This window comes from Phasianus colchicus, chromosome 1, assembly GCF_987193195.1.
Source record: "Phasianus colchicus chromosome 1, bPhaCol1.hap1.1, whole genome shotgun sequence".
Classification (NCBI taxonomy): Eukaryota; Metazoa; Chordata; class Aves; order Galliformes; family Phasianidae; genus Phasianus; species Phasianus colchicus.
Window position 1 is genome coordinate 113,232,568 of NC_143436.1, and position 24,244 is coordinate 113,256,811.

The following is a 24,244-nucleotide window of genomic DNA, read 5'->3' on the forward strand; positions in this document are numbered from 1 at the left end:
TGCAGCTAGATACAGTATAGATACAGTAAGGAAAGTCACATACATATCCATACATATGTATATATATATGCACACATACAGATATATATTGATTCTGTCTTACTGTCTGCAGCAGATAAATAGTGAACTGTATTTTTTCTTGCATTTTCATTCTACAAAGTGCCTTTTCAGTTTCTATAGCAACTTCTGTTGTTTGTAACTTGTGGTCCATACTAAAAATATCCTGGTTTAAAAGAGGGAAAATACTAAAAAGTTAGAATAATTGGAAAAGATGGCAATTTTAGAATGAAATAAAGTCCTAGACTATTGTTAATAAGTAGCCTGTTCATCAAAAGAAGCACTGAATGTGACATCCATTATGTGATTTGTAAAATAGAAATGAGGCATTTATTTGTATGTCTCAGGTTTTTTGTCACAACCTGAATTACTGCCATTTGAATGACTATCTCTTGTTCTCCATCAGAAATTCAGCCACTTGGTAATGCATAGAAAAGATCTCCACCTCTAAATACACACACCTGAATGAAAACTGAAATGATTTCAACAATAGGTGCACCAAACTACATGGAACCAGATTTTCACAGAATCACAGAATCATAGGGGTTGGAAGGGACCTCCAGAGATCATCGAGTCCAACCCCCCTGCCAAAGCAGGATCCCTACACCAGGTCACACAGGTAGGCGTCCAGGTGGGTCTTGAATATCTCCAGAGAAGGAGACTCCACAACCTCCCTGGGCAGCCTGTTCCAGTGCTCCGTCACCCTCACTGTAAAGAAGTTCTTGCGCACATTGGTGCAGAACTTCCTATGCTCCAGCTTCTGGCCATTTCCCCTTGTCCTGTCTCCGCACACTGCTGAAAAGAGTCTGGCCTCGCCACTTTGCCCCCCACACCTTAGATATTTATAGACCTGGATCAGGTCCCCTCTCAGTCTTCTCTTCTCAAGGCTAAACAGACCCAGATCACCCAGCCTTTCCTCATAGGGGAGATGCTCCAGGCCCTTCACCATCTTTGTGGCTCTCCGCTGGACTCTTTCCAAGAGATCCCTGTCTTTTTTGTACTGGGGAGCCCAGAACTGGACACAGTACTCCAGATGAGGCCTTACCAGGGCAGAGTAGAGGGGGAGGATCACCTCCCTCGACCTGCTGGCCACGCTCCTTTTAATGCACCCCAGAATGCCATTGGTCTTTTTGGCCACAAGGGCACATTTTGTGAGTAAGAGCTTTACCAACAGGCAACAAGACAAACTGATGCGTGCTATACTTTTATCCCTACCTTAAATGAAGAGAAAGTCTTTTATGGGTTATCTTTCAGCTCCCTCCAGGTGATACACATCTGAAACAATCCCTTCCATAGCCATTAAAATGTTATGAATACACATGATTTCTGAAAAGTGGTTAGTCTTCCCCTCCATGCTGTGTTGACATATTTTGGGTAACACAGAATGTTTTATAATATGCACAGAGCATACTTTCATTATGAAAACCATAGCTGCAGTCTTTTTGGCTGCAGCATTTTACTACAATGAGCAGGGTTACCCTTACAATATAAGATTGATGGGTTCATGCCTCTGTTAATTCCTGGCTCTCACTGCATGTCCCAACAGTGGTAGAAAGGGTCTTGTGTGCAACATGGGTAGAGATGGTCCTCCCCAGCCTCTGGTCTGTGTCTAGGGACTTTCCTCTGGGGAGGAAGGTGAGAAAACAACTGCATGAAAAATTAGCAAACAAAGAGGTCAAATTTGTGAATAAGCATTTTCCATCTTGTGTGCAATGGCTAATAAAACCAGTGAATGCAAGACAATGATTCTGCAACACCTCTGCATTAAAATACGCTGAGGGCAATCTGAAAGATCTTAATTAATCTTTTTTTCTACCTAAACTGAATACTTGTGGGGAGAGAGACTGCACTATATTTGTTCTGAATAGAACACACTGTCAGCGGCCAATAAATTAAACTGTAATAAATGGAGTCATCCTGCTGCCTCGCAGTTTTGCACAGGCATTCCTGTTGGGTCTTTTGCATACTTGTATGTGCTTCTCCTTGAGCTTATACTGCTATCTACATCTTTCTCCAGGCTGATGATTTTCAATTATTTCCTTGTTGATCTCTGAATTTTGCCAGGGGAGGTGCAGAGAACATATCTGCTTCCCTCCTTCCCTCATTACATTTGAAGATCACTTTGATTTACCCTCCTCTCTGCTGCTCCCAGACATCTTTGCCTTTTAAGAGTTTGTTGATTCTAAGTTATCCATTCCTCATTTCAGCATGATCATACTTGTCTTGCAAGGACACAAACTTACAATAACAGATGTGCAATCATCTGATTAGTTATCATGAAGGACACGAGGTTAAGACTTTTGGCACCCAGGAAACCAGCTTTCCCACTTTTTCACTGATTTTCGAAGTAAAATCATGCAAGTTAGCTACAACAAACTTCAAAATGGATGTCCCTCTTGTCTCTCTTTCCTGCTGCCACATTTTGAAGACTTCTCATTTGTCTCTTCATTGCTGTTCTTTATGCTACTAGTCTTAGAAGAGGCACTGGGAGATAAGTCACTGCCATGGTCTCATCAGCTCTGGAGAGGAGCAGAATAGGTATCTCATTGCAAATTTGCTTCTCTCCAAGTCACTCCAAGTCATTATGTTCTTCATCAGTTTTATTTTTCATTCTTCAGCACCAGAAGCAGCTGGTTCACGTTAGTTGGAAATATCCTGAGAACTACAATTCCAGAAGGTGCCCAAAGCATAAAGGTACAGTGTTTCTGTTCCACCATCCTTTGACCAATGACCTCTGTCAGATGTTCTGCCACTGATGCCAGCTTGTTTAGTCATTCATGTGAAATTCTTAACTGAGTCACAGAAGCTAGCACTGTTTCGTTTGCTCACAGTCAGGCATCCTCAGCTGATGTAAATGGATACATTTCCTAAGAAGGTGATGTACCTAATTAAGTGGGTAATGCTTTGCCCACAAAGCCCATCTGAATTTCCTTTGTATGCTGGAAGATTTTTGAAAAATTCCAAAGTTTATCTGAGATATGCAGGCTGATATTTTGGTAAAGCATGGAGAAGAAAGCCAATGTCTCTTAACGTCTATTTGCTCACAGTGTCATCAGATCTTTCATAGTGGCAACAAATAAATTTCTTAAAAAGCATTTACATTGAAAGCACCTCCTGTTTCAGGAAAATGCTTTACCACCATTAAAATAAGCCATCATTTTAATAAGAAAGTAAGAATTTCATTCAGAATATGGCCAGGATTAATAGTAACAGCCATTTTTCTGCTCACCAGCACTACCAGCATGCTGTTTTGAGCATGCTGAAGGCAGGGTACCTTCCAAGAGCTGACAGTAATTATTCAGAATGTTTCTTTTGCCATCCCAAAATTCAGTGCAGCTGCTGAGGACTGAGGCTTTGGTGGAAATGTGTGAGATTTCTTTTCTGCATTATCTGTAATGATTCCTGACCCACTTATATTCAAGCTCATCTTCAGAAAATGCCACTTGTTCAGCCACTGGTTCTGGTTCACTCCATTAAGTGTGGTGTCTGATTCCCCTCATCCTCTAGGCTAAGAAAAGCAGTGGTCCATAGAGCTGTAATATCCTTATTGACAGACAACTGTGGGACTCTGCAGTTATGGAAAGCTCTGAGGATGTCCTCTCTTGGTATCTAGCCCAGCCTCTGGAGTAACAGAGGAAGACTCTGCTCTCAGGAAAGTGATTCAAGCACAAGTTGGAGCAAATGTTTGGGATCTCAGGAAGCATGGGGAATCAGCCAGTCTTGAGATATAATCAGTATTGCTTAAACAGCATCAAAGAGTCAATATTTTAATTTTTGAGAATGCTCAATAATATAGGTCACAGTCACTTGCCCTGACAGTGAGACTTCTGACAGTCTCCTGGGGAAGTAACCCTCGCTGACTCCAGAAGGATTTGTCATGATAGGGGGCTTAGAGGATTTCCTATGGATGGGCAATTGTATTTTCTGGAATTCTTGCCTGGACTGCTGATGGCCAGTTCTGTGGCACCAGGACAAATGCAGCTTTTAAGGAAGCTGTTGGGGAGCTGTTCTTGCCTAGGGAGACATGCAGATTTCCACACAAGAAAGCTGCAGAGATTCAGATTATTTAGCCCTGATGGAAAACTTCGGGGTTTTATTAAGGCTCATCTGCTATATTCGCACAAGCCAGAGCTCTGTGAAAAACTGTGATTTATTTAGCCAGCTATAGGCTGTTTGGTAGGTATTTATTCCTCAGTGCCTCCAGGGTGCACTTGCTTGTAAACAGCAGTTGGCTCCATGTAGAAATAGGAGATTGTAATCTGCCACCTCCCGTATTACATCCTTCCTGAGAGAAGTTCTACAAACCTCAGTAAGAAAAAAAGAAACAAGCAATAATGGGAGCAGCCCCTCTTCTCCTGGTTGCCAGCAAAATACTCGTATACATTAGTCGAATGTTTGGCAGGAGGAGGTTCAGCTCCTTCCTTTCTCTCTGCTTCAGCAAATCTTCACTCTCTCAGTCTGTGGCAAAGAAAAGCTTTTTTAAGTGCAGGTTGTAACCCATCTAACTTTAGCCGTAATGAAATCCACATCTGGAAGATATTAGAACACATTGCAATTTCTAATGTATGGTTGTTAGGACTCGCTCTTTTACATTTCGTTTTTTAAGGTAATATGCATGCTGTGTTCCAGACCTCTCCTGGTGCTTTGTGCTTAAATTTGTATTTTAATTTGTGTTCCATTATGATGCCTTTTTCTTCTGGGGATGATTTTATGGTGGCCTCTGATCTGCTTCATAATTCAAGTGAGAAGCTTCTGAAAATAAAAAAGGCTTTAATGCAAGACAAAATTTATTTGTAAGTTTTAAAAAATATAAAGGAAAAATATCTTTCTCTGAAGTGCCTTGATTTATAAGCTTCTGAATGATGGGTGAGTTAGAAGGCGGGATGACTCTTAGAAACTGTCTTCTAATACCCTCATAAACACATATCTGGAAGATTTGAAGCTGAGACCTAGGTCATTATTTACTTACAGAGGAAAAACATCTGAGAGCAACTTCTGACAGACCATTACATCAAGGAAATGTGACTTCCACATACATTTGGCCACTGGATTACCCAGTCTGAGGATGAATATGCCATTGTTAAATAGTATGCCCAGAATGACAGAACTGTATATTTCACTGTTATAGGCTATGGTGGAGAGACCTGTGGACAGGGACAAATTATGCTGTTGCAGTAGTTTCCAGGAGGGATTCTACACTATGTGGGGTTTTCTGAATGCATCCCAATTCAGTAAAGTGAGACAGCTCTCATTCCTCTCCCAAGCCTCTATAATCTACAAAAAAAAAAACCAAGGAAATACACAGCCCAAAGAGAGCTACTGTCTACTGTGTGCAAATATCAAATATGTATAATTGAGAGACCAAGATTGGAGAATGCTACACAGCACCTCTACTGCACAGTCTATAGGTGGTCTTAAGCATTTTTAGCTCCAGTTAAATTTGAAGTATGAAGTAGTAACCTAAACAAACGTGGCTTCTAAAGGAAAGTAACACAGAGAAAGGGCCACAACTGAGTGTACAGAGGGTACCAGGGCAAGAAAATGGGGAAGGTAATTGTGAGTGCCTGGGGGAGTGTGTTTTTTTTGAGTATGGGCCAATCCACCACAACAGAATAGAAAAATAAAAGAAATATTCTTATATCTAGAAAATTGCTTGTCATCATTTCTAACCAGATCAGTTATTTTCACTGTCTTGGATGAGGACTGTGAGTTAGAATCCTTTCAAAGTCAGAAAACAACAGGGAAAAGAGCTTCAGAAATTACGTCCTCCCAAGATGAGTGAGAGTGCTGTGTTTTTAAATCGTTTAATACTGGGTGAACTTAAAAGGAGAGGCCATTTCCATTGTTCCTGAGGCAAGAATCACTGGTGGTTTCCTTTGAGCACAGTCCCTTTGCACAGAGCGTGCAAAGCAGCTGAAAGTGTTTCTGCATGACCTCAGTCAGCCTCTGAGCAGACTAAGCAGGATGCGTAAGAAGCCACCACTGGGTGTGTCTTGCCTGTAAGACATTCATAAGACTAAATATGTCTTGGAACTGCCTTTAAGCTCATTGTCAGAAGATACTGTATGTTGTTTGGCAGGCCCCTCATCAAGTGGTAATTACCTCCCTTTTAGGAGCATGGAGACAGAAAGCATAGTCCTACTCTTGTTAAAGCCAATGGCAAAACTCCTGTTGAATTCAGCAGCAGCTGCAGCAGTGGATGCTGGCATCCTCCAGGCTGCTTCAAGAAGGAAGAAGTAGTCTTCTCTAGCTGGAACTGAAGCCTGTTGGATCTGAAAGTGCAGGTTGGTGAGACGGTTCCCTTGTAAGAAACCAACTATTCCTTTTTTTTTTTTTTTTTTTCCTTTAAAGTTGAGTGATTTAAACAGCCTTTCTTTTCCTAAACTTCTCTCAGACAAATCCTTTGGTTATAGAATATGCATGCAAAGACATGGACAATCAGCTAAATCAGAAGCTCGTCTCTACTGTTGAAACACTGATGTTTCTAATTCTGTGAAATATACAATGTGTTGTGATTTCAGTTTCTTCTCTTTTAACTTTTACCTTTAATTAATATTTGTCTGAAGGGCATGTTCTTGTTACTCAGATGTATGCCTCAGTGGTGCTAACATTCAGCTGAGTGACCTCAAGTCGGTTAACAATTATCAACCTATATTTTTCCAGCCAATTATCTTCAGAGGTACTAGAAGGGATTATTTATTATCCCTGTCTCACTTGGTTTAAAGAAAAAAAAACGTATCACTGAAAATTAATTTAGTTTCCTTAGGGAAGATTATAAATCTACGATATAGCGTTATGAAAAGGCTGTGAATTTTAGACATGTTTTTAATCCATCTGGATATTCATACAGCCTCACTAGTGTAATAAACAGTGGTACAGTCACTAAGTCTTTTGGGTTGAGTTGGTTTCTTTGCTGTATGAAAGGTGTTGATAGTGGGTACTGAAAGTGCTTTGGATGAATGAATTTTATTTTAACTAGACATCATGGTGAACTATAGGGATAAGTAAATCGCAGCTTATTACACTGGTAAGTATTCTTCTTTGCATTGCTTCAGCACCTTCAAAGCCACCTAAAACTCACACTTTGTTGTGCGTGGTGCTGAACAAGGTCCAAAAACATAGTATCTGCCTGAGAAAACATGCACTTGAAATACGAAGCAAAAAGATAACGTGTAATGGCACAGGATGTCAATGAGAGATGTAGATCAGTAAGACAACTGCAGTAGGAGATAACATATATTTGTGCAAAATTCCTGGATATTAAAGGAAATCAGCGTATCACAAGGGTATTAAAGGAAAAAATACATTCTCCAATGCTTAATATAGAGAAATTGCAGTGAACATTTGCTCCACATGACTAAGAATTTTGACTACAGTTCTGTGAGGTAGCACAAATTGCTGTTACATCTGGAAAAAAAGTGGTTAAATAACACATCAATAGCCCCAGGCCTATGGGCCTGGAAAGTGTGGGTAGAAAAGCAACAGTCCAAAGGGGAACTGGCAAAGAGAAAGGAGGCAGCAGAAAAAAAAGGAGAGCTCTGTCAAGGTCCTCTGCTTCCCCTGCCTTGAAAGAGGAACAACTCTTAGGAGAACACCTGCTTCCCCTAAGGAGGGGACTTAGAGAATAACTGCACTTTCTGTAAGTAATGGAAAAGACCAACACAAGCTTTCACAGTAACTTTGCCCCAGAGTCCTAATAGCTGAAACATCTGCCATGACTGTTTGGCATTCAGCACTACTCAACAGTATAATCCTGTCTACAAACAGACCCATCTTCCCAATGCACTGTCGTATTTGGTCATTGTATCTCAAGGAACAAAATAGGCCTTCTTCTTGGCTCCGTGCAACCTGAGGATCAGCAGCAGGATTAGCATATTTTAATTTTCTTTTTTTTTTTTTTTTTTTTTTCATTCTTGCACTTCTCTGTTGGCCTGGGTTTTTCATCATTGGTGCAATCTAAACAGTTTTTGTCAAGTTGCACAGCCCTGTAACTAAGGGTTTAAAGCAGCTAAATGAATTCTCTATTCCTCTTTGTAGAGGGGGTGTCCTTAAGGAACTAAGGCATGGTGGATGCAGCAAATGAGGGAGCTAACTTTGCTGCATGTCAACACAGTCTTTTCAAACCAGCCAATTTTCCCTATTATTGTATGAGAATATAATGTTGTTCTGGAGTGTTGAAAAACCTTGCTTTCTGATATGGATGGTTTTAATGGATCATTTCTCTAGGAACAGTACACAGTACTGCAGGGCACTTGACATTTATATCAAGGATATAAGGCAAAATTCTATTGTACTTTATAAATAGCTGTGACTATGCTATTAGAAACCAAGGGCTAGATTACATCAACTGCCAGAGCATTTTGTCCCACAGTAGTTCACAAGATGTGACAACCAGGGGCAAAAGTGGCATCTGTAATGCCTGTAAAATCTATGAGATGTGTTTGATCTCCATGATAATGCTGTGGGTGCTTTGCTGGATTGTAAACAACAATCTATGAGTATCAACCGTGAAAGTATCTTCTCTTTAAAGTTTCAACAAGGAAGGGAAACCAATAGCTTTGGGGCCTAGGCCATTATTTTTCCTGAGAATTTTTCAGTCTACCCTTCATATATTTAACAGCTTATAAATCGGATTTGGGATGATTGTCCTGGAAAAAAGATTCTCTTATATTTATGTTCTTATCTCACTATCCTTGTCTGCTAGAAGAGCCTAAAGCAATACAATTAATAGTCTGTTCCTAAAATGTCTGCTCTACAAGTCCAATTATTTTAGAAAGACAACAATAGATATGCTTTTGAATTTGTAGTCCCATCCTTAAAAAAGCAGAAATGCAATACTAGTTACAGTAAAATACAGTTTTAAACAGATCTTGAATATTTCTGTGTTGTCTAAAATGCTTTCTCTTACCAAAAGTGGAAGAGTGGTATCTTTGATGTATGTGGAAGATGCACTATCTGATGTGAATCTTCACCTAACATGCTTATAAGCCTCACCACAGTAAAGGCTAATCACGGTTAAGCATGAGGAGTGTGGGAGAGACAAACTAAAAATAAACTGGCAGACAGTAAACTCCTCAAATTGCAGAACACTCTTGAAGAGCTGATGCAAACATCCCTAGACTCCTAATTTATCTGGCTTCTCCTATTTTATTCACTTTCATGCTTCTTATAAATATCTGCCACATATCTACTTAGCTGCATTAAGCCACTGTAGAAGGAAGAATTTGAAAGAGAGAATTTTAAATGTCGAACAGACCAGTGATCACAGGTCTATGTAATTAGCCAAAACAAGTAATTCTCTTCTAAGGCATTACATATTAAATATTTCACCAGTGGTGTTAAAAAAATATATTAGAATATCAGCAAATGAAAACAAGGCTGCAAGCCCTCCAAATTATATAGAAAAAAATACTACTTCCTATTCCAGAGAACCGTGTTCTATGGTTCAGACCAAGTATCATGAATAAAATCTTGTGAGAAAGGCATCATCTATAACCTTTGGACTGAGATGTGAAATGGAAGCTGATAGTGTGTCAGGCAGTGCCTTTTACCAAGGTCACACTCATATAAATTACTTTGCATTATTTCCACTTCTCATTAAGTTCAAGAAGAATGGGACTAAGTCACAGACTCGGTGCCGGCATCCTGTGGTGAATCTGATCATTGGTGTTGCACCAGACATTCACCATTACCCTTAACAACTCCTGTTGCTTTGAACCCTCTGCACTTTTTCATTGCCATAATTTTCCCACTTCCATTCTGCAGATGACCAGCTCTAACCACACAGCTACTGAGCCAGTAGTGTGCCCAGGTGGCCAAGAAGGCCAGTGGCATCCTGACTTGTATCAGTAATAGCACAGTCAGCAGGACTGGGGAGATGATCATCCCCCTGAACTTGGCACTGGGTCAGGCTGCACCATGGGTACTCTGTTCAGTTTTGAGCCCCTCTCTACAAGAGAGATATTGAGGCTCTGGAACATGTCCAGAGAAGGACAGCAAAGAGCTGTGAAGGGTGTAGAGTACAAGTCTTACGGATAGAAGCTGAGAGGACGAATTATTCAGACTGAATCAGAGGCTCAGAAAGGAGGTTGTGGTGAGGTGAGGATTGGCCTCTTCTCCTAGGTAACAGCAATAGGAAGAGATGTAATGACCTCAGGTTGGATATTAGGAAGATTTCTTCTCAGAAAGAGTGCTGAGGCAGTGGCACAGGCTGCCCAGGGAGGTGGTGCAGTCACCGTCCCTGGAGGTGTTCAAGAGCCGTGTGGATGCAGCACTGAGGGACGTGGGCAGTGGGCATGGGCTGACACCTGGACTTGGTGATCTTAGAGGTTTTTTTCAACCTTTATGACTCTATGGCTCTAAGGCAGTGACTATTAGGGAACCCAGGCAGAAAACTACAATTTTGCAAGGGGGTATTAATTTTAAGTTTTTGGATTTTTCTTCAGTTTCCTGAAAGGACATAGTAGGCTTGAGCCCAGTCATTAGCAGTCCTTTCCAGCCAGGCTTTAATACTCATCCCAGCTTCTATAAGAATGGACATGAGCAAAGCCACTGGATTTGTCATTTAACACATTTGTGACAGTCTCGTCCCTTTTTAACTCCTATTACATCTTTTCCTGATAATAAAAGCACTGAGAACTGGCTAAACAATTAGTGTGATTCGATGACTGAAAAATGTTGGTGAGAGACAGAATGACACACAGTGTCTATATTATCATCGCCATTATTTAGTGCTCAAGCGAACTAATTTCTGACACTGAGCCCAGGGACAACTGTCTGCTGGTATCAATAATATGAAATGTGGATAGTACCTGTGAAGATTTTATCTTCTTTCTGTCTGCAAACAGAGCTTTCTGAGACAACTGCACAGAGACAGGAGATGAGAGGTTGGTTTTTTTTAACTCCATGTACTGGGTCTCCCTACTCAAGGCAGAGAACAGAGTCCTGCCCAGCTTGATGGAGGAGGAAAGCAAGGGTCACTTGTATTTGATTTCCCGAAAGATTAATTTCTCACGTAGATAGACTCAATCAAGGGTCTGCAGCTGCAGATACAGTTTTTAGGTGAAAATGTACGCTTTGAGCCTTTCTTTTCTTTGAGAGAGGATAGTATTGTGCTTGCAAACTTTTCATAAGGATTTTTTTAAGGGTCTTTTTAATGGAAGATAGTGCTGTTTTAACCTTCCTCTTGTACTTTAGGATAGTGTCAGAAAAAAATGAAAAAAAATAAGAAAGAAATCCACTGACATTACATATCAAAGTGTAGCATATTCCACGATAGTATTGGATTCCAGATACACGCAGACTCAATGGAAAATGTTTGACAAAGGAGGTGACTGCTGCCACCTTTTATCTGCCTCACCAATCTCTCTAGCTAGCCAAACTGTAACTGCATAATGTTGGTCTGTTAATCAGTTGCATTGAGCTAGATGTCTTCTGGACTGAAGTTATTACTGAATTTATAGGGTGAGTCTGTTAAGAATGGGAAATCTTTCACCCTAGACAGATTTCGAAATGATCAGAGTAGAGGATTGGAGGCACATTAAAATGTCAAAATGATGTTTCCTAACTTTCCATTCTAAAATATTTTATGAATCCTTGGTAATGAACCCCAACAGCACGTAGTTTCATAAGGAATAGTAATTCTTCATTTTACATAAGGGAAAGGCATTCATCCTGGACATAGAAAGAGCCAGTGTCAGAATTAGAGCCTACAAGTAGCAGCGCTAGTTTCCAGCCCGAGAGCAGCCCATTAGGTTTTGCCTAATTGCCAGTCTAAATTAGCTGTTAATGACATCTCCAGCTCCCATTTGCTTTATCCTGCTTTGCAGCAGGATAAAAATTAGAATGTGAAAGTCAAGGAAATGCCTGTGCTGGGACTCACAACATCTGAAAAAAAAGTTATTTTCAAAAGCTGTTTTTCTTCTTAGATGTGATGGCAACAGCTTCCCTCAGAAAAATACAGACAGACAGATGGATAAGGAATACTTGTGTCATGAGCTTAATTCTTGTATCTGAACTGTATTTCGTCAGGTGGTAGTCTGCCATAGCAAAAGAAGCAAAACAAAACAGTAATGGTAATGAAAATGAATGGTAATGAAATGAATTACCATTAGATCTTCTTGAGGGGCAGGGAAGAATATGCTGCAAAGATGTCTGAATCTCTCTGCTCAGTTGCTCTTCAAGGAGACTTCTAGCCACAATAACATCCTCTAAACCATCCGTTTGAGTATCCAGAGGGCATGGAAAAATGGTGCCATGAGTCAGAGCCCGAGCACAATAACAGCTTTTCCTACCGTGCCACCAGCTGCAAGTCATGCTTGCCCCATGGTAAACAGGAGACTAGGAATGGGAGATCTACTTTCCCACAGAGAGAGGGGAATATCTTGCCACAGATCTCTTCATAACAGAGAAGGTATCGAGGTCTGCAGCTAGATTCACTTAAAGGCTAATTAGACTGGAAACTCTTGACAGATCTTTACAGGGATGGTGCTGCAGGGACTGTTCAGTCATTTCAGTGTTTCTAATAACGAAGCTTGGCATACAGTACCGGCAGAATGCTTTATGCCATTTCTCTGGATCCTTTTCCTCTCTGCTTGCATGGCAGTGTCACTATTGCATACGACATAAATTCTTTTCTTCAGACTTATGCTGCACTTTAGCACAGAGGAAGGCAGATCTGCCTTTGTACATTTGCTGTTTTGTGGCTGTGCTACTGGGAAGCTCAGAAGAGCGTGGCTTAATTCATATGTGCTTCCAGAGCAATCAAAAGGTGAGCTGAAACAAAATCTCTCAGCTCACTGTGCCAGGCACAAGATGTTACTGCAGCAGATTTTTAGGGTGACAGTATCCACGTGTGCTGGCTCCCAAAGCAATGCTGACTTGACAGCCTGGCTCTTCAAGAACTGCTACTACAGTGAGTAATAATACAACCATACAATGAAACTGCTGCCACTCTGAGCTACTCCACAGACATTTGATTTCTTGAGCTATCAGTGGAAGTGCTCCATCTGTGCCTTTCCATCTCTAGTACATGTTTTGGCAAGACAGCATGCCAAAATTTCTCCTTTTCTTTACTACCCTTTCCCCTACAGGCCCTTATCCCCCCTCCCACTCCAGCTCCTCTCTTTCTTCAGAAACACTGGGGGACAAAACAACATCTAATTATAGAGTAGAATCATAGAATCATTAAGGTTGGAAAAGACTGCTAAGACCATCTAGTCCAACCACCAGCCCACCCCCACTATGCCCACTGCCCATGTCCCTCAGTGCCACCTCCACATGGTTCTTGAATGCCTCCAGAGTTACCTGATCACTCCAGATGGAGAGGATAAACTTCCCACTCTGCCCTGCAAGGCCTATGGGTGCTACAAAATTCATAAGCTCTAGATCTGAGTGAAAACTGTGATGGAGAAAGGATGACTCCCAGAGAGAATTATTACATTGTCTTTAGGTTTCAGGATTCTACTGGGAAGAAAGCCAAAGTTACAGTAGGGTGCAACTCCCAAGGGAGAGGGAAAGCAGCATGAGGAATCTATGCAGGGTCTCTTGCTGCAGAGAGGAGGGATGTGGTCAGAAGCAGTGCTGCTGGCATCCCCAGGCACTCTGGCCCTAGCATTCTCACAGCAGCACTCACAGCAGCCTGGGCATGCATGGCTGTGCTGCAGGCAGAGACAAACTGCAGCTGGCCTGGCGCTCCTAAATTCTGCTGCTGCAGGCACTGCCTGCCCTGCCCGTGTGGCCAGCTGTCAGAACGAATTCCCTTGGTCTGCATACTTACAGAGTCGCTGTGGGCTGTGTTCTTGTGTAGTTTGCTCTTGCTTGCACACAGACAGGTATCTCTGCTAGCCATAGGGCCACCACTTCATTTATCACATTTGCCAGGATTCATTTGCCCTAGCAAGGGCAGAGGAGGTGGTAAGAGTGAGTCTTCTGAACATTTATAAATATTTGTTGTTTTTTTTTAAGTAGCAGAAATGTGAAGGGTTTCTATTTTTCATTTGTACACATCTCAGCCATGGGACCATGAAAAAAAGAAAAAGAAAAAAAAAAAAGAGACTTTCTTGACACAGACATCAAACAAATAATAAACAATCAAAGCAAAGCAATTACAAGCAACCCAGAGGCAGAAAACAATGCAGCAGAGCAGCTCAGATGAGCTGTCAGAAGCAAGGAGAGTTGTCACAGTCAAAGCACCAAACTGTTGGAAATGACCCAGCTGCACACAACAGGTAGTCCTGAAGGGAGTATGACCTGTAAGAGCTTTTAAAGCTCTATTTTGTACTAGATCCCAGCCCAATAAATCTTTCCAGAACATGTGCTGTGTGAGTAGCTGCAATGAAAACTCCCCTGTGTCTGCAGTGCTCACATACCTTTCCATACCAATGTGAACGTGATTTAGTATTTTACCGAAGGTAGCTGTAAGCAGGAAGATGGGCAAGAGGCACAGAACATTTTCCTTGGGATTTCTGGAGCACGCATGGTATTTAATTGATGGTTATATTTTCTCATTCCTACTTCTCCCTCCCTATTCCTCTACAAGCATGAAAAATTCTCTCTCTCTCGCACACAGACCATTTCACAGTGTCCTGATCTGACCCCACCACTAGAAACGACATGAGACAGCATTTAGCTATGAAAAAAGAAAACCAAACCCATTTGAAACCAACTTTAGTGGGCTTTTTATTGACAATGAGCATAGCTTCCACTCTGAAGAGCCAGCTAATTGTGTTAGCGCTGCCCTGGTGGCACACCTTGGCCTACCTGCATCCCTGCTCATGAATAAGAGCAGCATTCACATCCCAGTGGATATTACGCCTGTGAGAAGGTGCTCAGGTCCTCCCCCCAACAGCTGCCTGTCCCAGGGTTATTACTGAGCAGCAATCCGTGTAGCATAAGGTGTCGTTTTCATGCATGAGTAAGTAACAAGTCACTAGTCAGTCTTGTTACACCAGTGCTTAGCAGCCTGTGCTGCTATGAACAGGTTCCCCGCTCCCAGTTGCTCTCTGGTGTGTTCACACCCTAATCAAGATTCTAGCATCCAACAGTATCACTTAGCTCAGTTCAAGATCTCTGAACTTAGCAATTTTTGAGGCTGGCACAGCAGGCCATTTATCATCCTAAATCTGAAAGAAAGAAGAAATGATGGTGTTTTCTCAGGGCTAGGTCGTGCGTGTATTTAGTGCACTAAGTCTTTCGGACTTGATGCTCTGGTAGACATCTGGCACATGATCCAACCATGTTTCACAGCCAGCTTTTCACTCCAGTAACCCTCCCATTTGCATGAAGTGCTCACTGAGCTTTTAAGGCAGTGCCCTTTGCTTCTAACAGTTATTGATTCTCCAAATGCATGGGAATGTGGATTCAATTATCTGGTCACAGCATTGTAGTTCATGGCTTGTCAGCATTTCCAATCTATAAACTAATGTTTTCAAGGTTTATACAGCATAACCGTAGAAACTCAGCCTGCATTAAATTTGGCATTCAGGGTCCTTTTACAGATGATTACTTTATAACATGTTCTGATTAGTTTTATTATTTTATATTTGTACTTTCCTTATTTTAGAACCAACACTTACCGCATACATACAGTGAATTTCCAATCAAACTTTCTTAAAGATGGCACTTCTGCCGTCTCAGAGCACAGAACTTCCCCCTTCCACAGAATGGAAATAACCTAAGAGCCCCTGAAATCAATATCCCTTTAATGTAGGTCATGATTGGAGTCTGGAAAAGAGGAGCTCATGGGAGACCTCATTGCACTCTATAACTTCCTGAAGGGAGGTTGTGATGAGGAGGGGTTTGGCCTCTTCTCCCAGACAACAAACAGGACCCAAGGAAACGGCCACAAGTTGTGCCAGAAGAGATTGAGATTAGACATGAGGAACAACTTTTTCTCTCAGAGGTCAGGCACTGGAATGGCTGCCCAGGGAGGTGGTGCAGTCGCTGTCCCTGGCAGTGTTCAAGAGGCATCTGGATGAGGAGCTACAAGATATGTTTTAGTGGCTTGTGGTTGCAATGGTAATGGGAGGACAGTTGGACTAGATGATCTTGTAGGTCCTTCCCAACCTTGTGGTTCTATGATTCTATGACATATCCCAGTCTTTTTGGTCAAGATAATAACTACTGTGTCTTTTCTCAATGAACATTAAACTCTCTGATTTTCCTCTTTATTCTCCAACAGAAATTGGGCAGTTGTACTCCAGCACGATCTCTAGGCAGTGCTTATTTACATCCCTACTTTAAAATCTGGGATTTCTTCCCCCAAAAAAAGGGAAAGAGCTCCCAGTCATATACCTTCAGGCTGAAGCTGCACCTATGCTAGCTCACTGCTGGCTCTGTGGTGCCCCCACCTCTTTCTCCACAAGCTGTGTGTTCTGTCACCCTTTGTACCCTCTCCAGCATCACAGAATCACAGAATCGTAGTGGTGAAAGGGATCTCTGGAGATCATCAGGTCCAACTCCCTGCTAAAGCAGGTTCCCTACAGTCACATACACAGGAAAGAGTCCAGACAGGTTTTGAAAATCTCCAGAGAAGGAGACTCCACAACCTATCTGGGCAATGTGCTCCAGTGCCGTCACCCTCGTGGTAAAGAAATCAGACACTTCTCCCAGCTTCATATCATCAGCAAACTTGCTGAGGGTGCATTCTATCCCTTTATCCAGGTGATGAAGATGCTGAAAAAGACCAGACCCACTATGCAGTCCAGTCTGGAGAAGGGTCAGGCCTGTAGCTGCTGACAGCTACAGTGGCTAAGGTTGGTTCCCTCCATGGCAATAATACACCAGTCCAAAAAGCCAGCATTACTCAGCATACTCTAATTTGCAAGGCTGCCTGGATCTCAGCTGTACCTTGACAGATAAAGCAAGGACTTCCTGGGTGGAAGTTCCTAATGAATTTAGGACTCAGCAATAACAGGGAGATATTGGTACTCACAACAACATTTAGCCTGGAATTCACCAGTGGCTGTAGTTCAAAAGCCTTTGGCTCTCAGCAAGGGAAGACTCTGCCAACCAGCTGATTGGAGATATCTCAGTGCTAAGAGAGCCAGGCAGTTTGGTTTCTTTGCTCCAGAGTATTGAAAGCTCAGCAGAGCCACTGCTTCTTACTGTGGCAGGTCATGCTCTTATAGGAGACACAGTTGGCTTCTCCCTGCTGGTGTGGCATCAGAACAGAGCTGGCAGGATCCCCTCTGTCTCACTGTGGTGGGCACAGCTGCTCTTAGCTCCCAGCTCCTATGGAGCTCAGTGGAAGCCTGGTGAGTCTGAATCTATAGCCCCAGCCTTTTCTCTTCCTTCTCTTCAAGGTTTAAATGAGTCAAAATGTGAAAATGAGGAGTTGCTGCTATCTTCCAGAAATTACCCAGTCCTTTAACTGTAGCTTTTATGTCTTCCAGCTCTAAACCTTCCTCATCCTGTCCCCATTTGCCTTATGTCACCAGAGCAATACTTCCAACTGTTTTCACCCACTGTAAGGGCAGGCTGTGTTGCAGCTGGTCCTCTGAGCTGAACAGAGCAGGAAGAGGGTGGGAACTCCCTCAGTGCCCTTCAAGATACATGCAGCCTGGATATCTGTTTTAAGACGTTCCGTTTATTTGTTACATTTCTCTTTCTACAATCCAGTCTGGCTTTTCTAGCTGCAGTAGTTCTGCTATTGAGTATTGCTGAAACATAACAACTTCTAAAATGCCTAAAATAGCACGGATGTTTATCATATACTTGCTACAAGGCTGGCATATTAAAATGTATTTACATCTCCAAAATTTTAACCTGGAGCAGACTTGATATTATCTAAATAATTTGTTTAAGAGAATGTAAAATAATTTCCTCCTCTTCTAGGGGAGATATAATATTTACGAAATCTTATCTTCACAAACAGAATTTGTATTTTAAGCTTGCAAATTGGAATTTGCAATCTAAAGAGAGTCAGGCTAAAAAGGAATCAGGAATATGTGATCAGCAAAGGAAGAAAAAATTGCTGAAATGTATCACCATTACTGCATTAATATATGGCAATCTTATGACAGGTAAATGTATAAGGACTTATTTGCCAACTCAGAACACTCTCTATGGAACATTGATTTAAATATAGCTGTGCTTTCCTCTCTTCAGTAGGTCATAATATAATAGTAGCAGTACTTCTTCTGATGTCCTCTACTTTTATGGTTGACACAGGGACCCAGCTAGAAAGATTACAGAAAATTGGGGGAAGTATAGCAGCAGACTGCAGCCATTGCCGTGATATATTCAGTACCATGGGACCAGTGCATTTCTGGAAGTGGTAAGAATTGTTATTAACATAATGCTAGGAATATGCATCCCTGTAGTCACTCATGCTAAGAATTAAGGTGACTTGCATTTCTGCAGTACAAATTGTACTGGCACTGTTAGATTTGAGATGACATTTCTATGCCACAAATAGTAGCTTCTCTGTCCTTTTCTTGTAGGTGTATATGCACTGATAGTACCATAATGACAAGTATGTATTCAGATTGCCACAATATGAGCAAAATTAATGGCTGTAAAGGGGCTATAATGCTGTGTCAATTAAATAATATGCATTTTGGAAGTGCTTAAGTATGAGGCCACATAATAGCTTGTAGTCATTCAGAAGAGCTTCTAATGGCATATCACTTAAATCAATCTGTGTCAGCTGTCCTCAGCCCACTGTAGGGTGAAGGTCTTTTTTGCAGTTCTCCTGGCTGGATATGTACCCTAGTTAGTTACTTCAGGTTGGCAAGAGCGTGATGAATTTATCCTCCAGACCTTCCTCTGAATGCTCTATGCCAGTTGAAATGTGCACTAGTCTATGTCCCTTTGGAGGCATCCTATCCCTCAGGCATGTTGAGGACACCACACAGCTTGGCATCATCTGCAAACTTGCTGAGCATGCACTAGATCCTCCTGTCAATGTAATTGATATTGAAGAGCATCAGTCCCAGTACTGACCCCTGAAGACATCACTTGTCACTGATCTCCATCCAGACATTGATCTGTTGACCGCCAGTCTCTGTGTACAGTCTTGCAACCATTTTCTCATTCATTGAACCATCTACCTGTCAAATCCATATCTTTCCAGTTTGAAGAGAAGGATTTGTGGGGAACAGTGTGAAAGGCCTTACTGAAGTTCAGATAAATGACATCAGTGGCTCTTCCTTCATCCACTGATGCAGTTACACAGTCATAGGAGGCCACCTGGTTGGTCAGACAGGACCTGCCCTTGGTGAAGCCATGGTGGTTATGGCATATCACCTCCTTCACTTTGACATGACTTAGCATAGTTTTCAAGAGCATTTATTCCATGATCTTCCCCTGCACAGAGCTGAGACTAACAAGTCGATAGTTCCCTGGGTCATCCTCCCTACTCTTCTTAAAAAAGAATGTGACATTTCCTTTATTCTAGTCACCAGGGACTAGTCCTGACTGCCATGACTTCAGGTATCATTGAGAGTGGCTTGATGGATATGTCATTCAGTTTCCTGAGGATTCTGGGATGCATCTCATCAGGATCAATAAACTTATGAATGCTTCCTCAGGTGTTGCAAACCTGATCATCACTTTTAGTGGAAGGGGCAAGTCCCCACCTTCTGACCATCAGCTAGAGGGCTGTGTGAAGAGCAGCTGCCTGAGAAGAGTGAGGCAAAAATTTGTTGAGTTCTTCAGCCTTCCCCATATCCAGTGTTACCAGCCTAAATAGGACTGTAAACCCATCAGCACTTCTAGATAGTTATGGAAGGAAGCTACGCTGTATGATGGCTTTTCCCCTTCCCTTGATCACTTGCTTCCAAACCCTCTGAAGTGTGAGGGCATGGACCATGCAAAGAAGCAGCTTCTGCTATTCCATAAAGTAGCCATGAAGGCTGTGGGGTTTTATCTTTTTTTTCCCCCCCCCACTACATTTTGTTGAGATGATGATGGGGAGGTGTTAGACTTTTCTGAATGCTTGGGAAAAGCTCTTTTCTGGATCTTCTGGATCTTCTGCATAGATAGCTTGTCACTTTAAGGCTTTTTGTTACTGAAGAGGTGAGAAGAGACAGGAGCAGCTGTCATATGCAGTTGATAGCATTTCATGAGGTCACTGACTGTGAAAGCACCTAGAATGATTAAATTTGAGCTCTCCTACTGACATGCTGTCTTCAGGCACAGAGTCAGCAACAGCTCTGTCACAACTTCCGCTGCGCTTGGGTCACGGCTCTTCTCACCCTTCCTGGAGACTCTCTGAGAATAAATACTGACCAGCTCATAGCAGGAAAGGGATTTGGTAGCATCTTGGATAAGGAGCCAAGCCAAGCCTAATTTTCCTTTCTGTTGTGTTTTCTTTCTCCATGTATGGATTACACAGTTAACTTTGGAGAAATTCCAGAGAAGATTTGGCATTCACATGGCTCAGGATGAACCAAAGCTGACCCATGAAACATCAGAGAGGGGCTGATGATGAAGTGTTTCCAAGCACTGCTCGTGAAATCCATAAAAAAGCACCGCTGTCATTTTCAGTCAAGCTCTTGTGTTGCAATCTGCATTGCAGCCAGCCAGGCAGCTGCTCCCAAAACACTGAGAGATGAAGAGTATGTGGGCATCTGAAAGTGCAGCCCAAACTGTGAGTTGCTCAATATCCGCCGCGCTTTTTATAATTGCTTCAGTGTGAAGAGTAACCACTAGAGCCATAAAAAAAAATGAATATTTGGATGAGAAAGACTGTGATGAAACTGGTCTGATTCTGATTGTGCCAGGGGATAGGTCCCTGACCTTGCATTTCTGTAACACTGGGACTCAAACAATACTGTCCCTGCTATAGGAACTGCAAAGAATAAAGACCTTTTGCCAGATGAAGGGGAGTCTGTTGATGATTTCAATTCATAGAATTATAGAATGGCCTGGGTTGAAAAGGACCATACTGATCATCTAGATTCAACCCCCCTGCTGTGTTGTGTGCAGGATCACTAGACCAGGCTGCCCAGAGCCATTCTGTTCCTATAACTCAACAGGAACATTTTTTTAACCTTCATTCATGCTACCATTTATTTATTTTTATTTTCTACCTCTTTGAATTCTTTCCACAATGTATTTTTCTGCATTTTCAGCTGTTTACTGCCTCCCATCTTCCCTTTCAAATTATTTCCCAGCATTCTTTAAATTTGCTATTGTAAACCTTTATCTGGCAAATCCTGCTCTTCATTTTGTTACCCTGAAGGCACATTTATGCACTAAATGTATTCAATCCTTCTACAGAAAATGAGAGTTCATGCACAGAGGGATGTGAAAGACATCATCTAGCACATGGCTCAGTTCCACCCCCCGTCCCACAGAGCAAATGCAGAGGGTGAAGCAGTCATCACAGGAGTGTGCCATGGAGAGGTAGAGATACTTCTGTAAGGTGTGTCCTCAGCTTACACTGGTCCAAATAACAGCTGGAGAAAGAGAAATCTCTCACCTGACATATGCGAGTCTCCTGCTGGCATCCAAACAGAGCACTGGCATTGAGGGAACCAGGATTTTCCTTCACATGCACCAGTTAGATGCCACTTAGATACAGTAGCATGGCAACAGGCTGCTTGGTAGCTGTGTTAGAAATGAAGTACTAACCATTTCTCTGTGTTGTTGTCTCTAAGGAGAAGTTCAATATAAGTCAGTCCCTTAACATCAGTTTGACATCAGCCTGTATCTTTGCCACATTAATTCAATTTATTACCCATTTTGATCCACACTTTGCATCCTATTTAGAATGCCAGGGGACTTGTTTATCCCTAATGATTGAGGAAGCATTTGTGTTTTATAAGCTATTTGGGACACACCATAAGGAACTTAAAGTGTCTGGTTTATTTTCACTGTTAAATTTACCATGTGCCCAATTCTGATGCTGTTGAAATTGATAGCAAAGTTAGCAGGGACCACTGCAACTGGAACTCTTTCTGAAATTTAAGGAGCTCCATTAAAGATGCATCTAACTTATTCTTCCCAGTAAAACAGGCCTACTTGTCTCTTCATAAATAATGCACAGGAAGTGTTATCAGGGTGGGGAGAAAAGTACAAAACGTTAGTTTGTTGTTCTGTCTTTTATCTCTAGCTAAACTTTGATCTCTAGAAAGTGTTTCTACTGTCATCTGTAAGAGTTCCCTTCGACTTCACTCAGTAACATATTAAAATTCAGCTGACTAATTTCACTGTTTTTCTTTGATCTTTTTCCTTCAATGTGAATTACTCTAGCTGAAATGTTCATATTTGCTTGATCAAAATTCATCTTCCTTTCTCTACATATTCAGACATGTGGAAGTTTCCTTGTGCTGCATTTTTGCCTAATCGTCATTGCTAATTCAAGTGTAGTGTTCTTCCTTTTCTTCACTGGTGCTCTTCTTTCCAGGTGGTCTTTAGCTATCTGAAGACTTCAGATTGCTACAAGTGATGGATCTCCGGAGAATTCCCTGGCCCTGTCTGCCTGTACAACTTACTAAGACATAGAAGACTGTTTATCCTCTGAAGTAGCTATCAGTAGACCATCAGTGCTTTTTTAAAAAGAATTAATTCATTTGCGAGTGAAAGAGTCAGTGCTGTTGTGGATTTGGGTGTGTGAGGTAGGGGGGTCAGTAGTGTGTTAGAGTGCAATACTAAAAAACAGTTAGAAACAAATCAGGAGAAGTGTATCATGTCATCTTCCTTGCTTGCTTCTGCTTTTGAGCCCCTATCATTGCAGTGCTTGTGATTATGTAGGTGCCTAAAGCATGCATTTTGCACAGCCTCAACCTGGGAAAATGGAACAAGATGTGGCAGGATATGTGCTGAGGGTTCTTTGCCTTGCATGTGCAGCACAATGTATGGATGCTAGGCCATGGAAGCAGTAGCATCCCTCTCAACATACTCCCTCAGCCACCCAGAACATCAATGATTAGAGACAGATGCACTCCCTGCATCTCCCACCCACTCACTTCTCATTTGCTCCTGAAGGTACCAGTAGAAACATATTTTTCTTGTCCCCAAATAAATAGACCCATCGCTGTTAGCTCCCAAACCTATGAGCATCATGAGCATATGCTTGTGTATACACACTCAGGCTCCACCTGTTTCTTTCCACACAAGATCCCTGTTACAGAACAAAAAGCATTTTAAGAAATATCCAGAGATGAAACAAGGATTAAGTGTTACGCTGTTTACTTGTCATTCAGGATTTCAGGATTTCACAGTTGAGAAATTGAAATATGTATGGTCCATGCTGTTCTTCATGTTTGTTTTGTTGTTTTTTTTTTTTTTTTCAGGTGCCAGTGCGGAAATTGGGTAGATTTGGCATTGAGGGACATGATGAGTTGGCATGGTGGTGATGAGTTGGTGGCTGGATTAGAAGAGTTTAGGGGTCTTATCCAACCTAAACGATTCCATGATTCTATGGTGCTTTATCTATATATGTCCTCATACAATGTTGTTTCACCTGACGTCTTCCAGTTGATACTTGAAGCATATCTAGAATTGTCTGTTAAGAGTTGAAGACTATACTTTCTCAGAAAAGCAGTTAGTATTATATCCTAGTAAGGTGCTCCTTGTGATTTGTACAAATTAAAAGAGGAATGAACCTGCAGGGTTCTATGCTGGTAATATGATGCACTGGAGGGAAAATGTCTTGAGACAGAGTCACTAAATGGCACTGTACCACCCAAATTATTTTCATACAGCTCTAGTTTTTTGTCCAAAGCCCAAAAACTATTACCAAAAACTGTTGGTAACAGATGTAGCTTTATTTACAGAAGAGGGTTATCCCAACTGATTTTTTGAGACACACTTACCCACGGTATTTGTTAAGGTGGGAAGAGGGTTTTTCCCCTCACTGTGCCCCATTTGTCCATTACTTATTTAATTGCCAGCTCACCACTGCCCATGATACATACTTATTAGGGCTGCCTGTTGTTGATCTTAAAAGACACAGTTATAGAATCATAGAATCATTAAAGTTGGAAAAGACTGCTAAGATCATCTAGTGCAACCACCAACCCATCAACCATAATGCTGTGCTCTGCAACGCTTTGGATTAGCTTCATTACATAATGCAGCAGTTTCTGTGTGTTGATGGTTTAATTCTACAGATCATCATGTTATGATTTGCTCTGTTCCTCCTTTTCTCCTTTTCCAGCCCAGGACATCTCCATCCATACTGGATTCCAGCCTCAGTTAGAAGGATTTTCTCTCCCCAAGTGACACAGGGGACAAA

At 41.8% G+C, this 24,244-nt stretch overlaps 1 long non-coding RNA gene across 1 annotated transcript in view; it reads right to left on the reverse strand.

Moving 5' to 3' along the window:
- Nucleotides 1-21,581, reverse strand: part of LOC116229826 (uncharacterized) — a 100,606-nt gene extending 79,025 nt beyond the window's left edge. The window contains exon 1 of the long non-coding RNA XR_004167116.2: nt 21,485-21,581. This is a non-coding gene — a long non-coding RNA (uncharacterized LOC116229826). The remainder of the gene's footprint in view (nt 1-21,484) is intronic.
- Between the last annotated feature and the right edge of the window lie 2,663 nt (nt 21,582-24,244).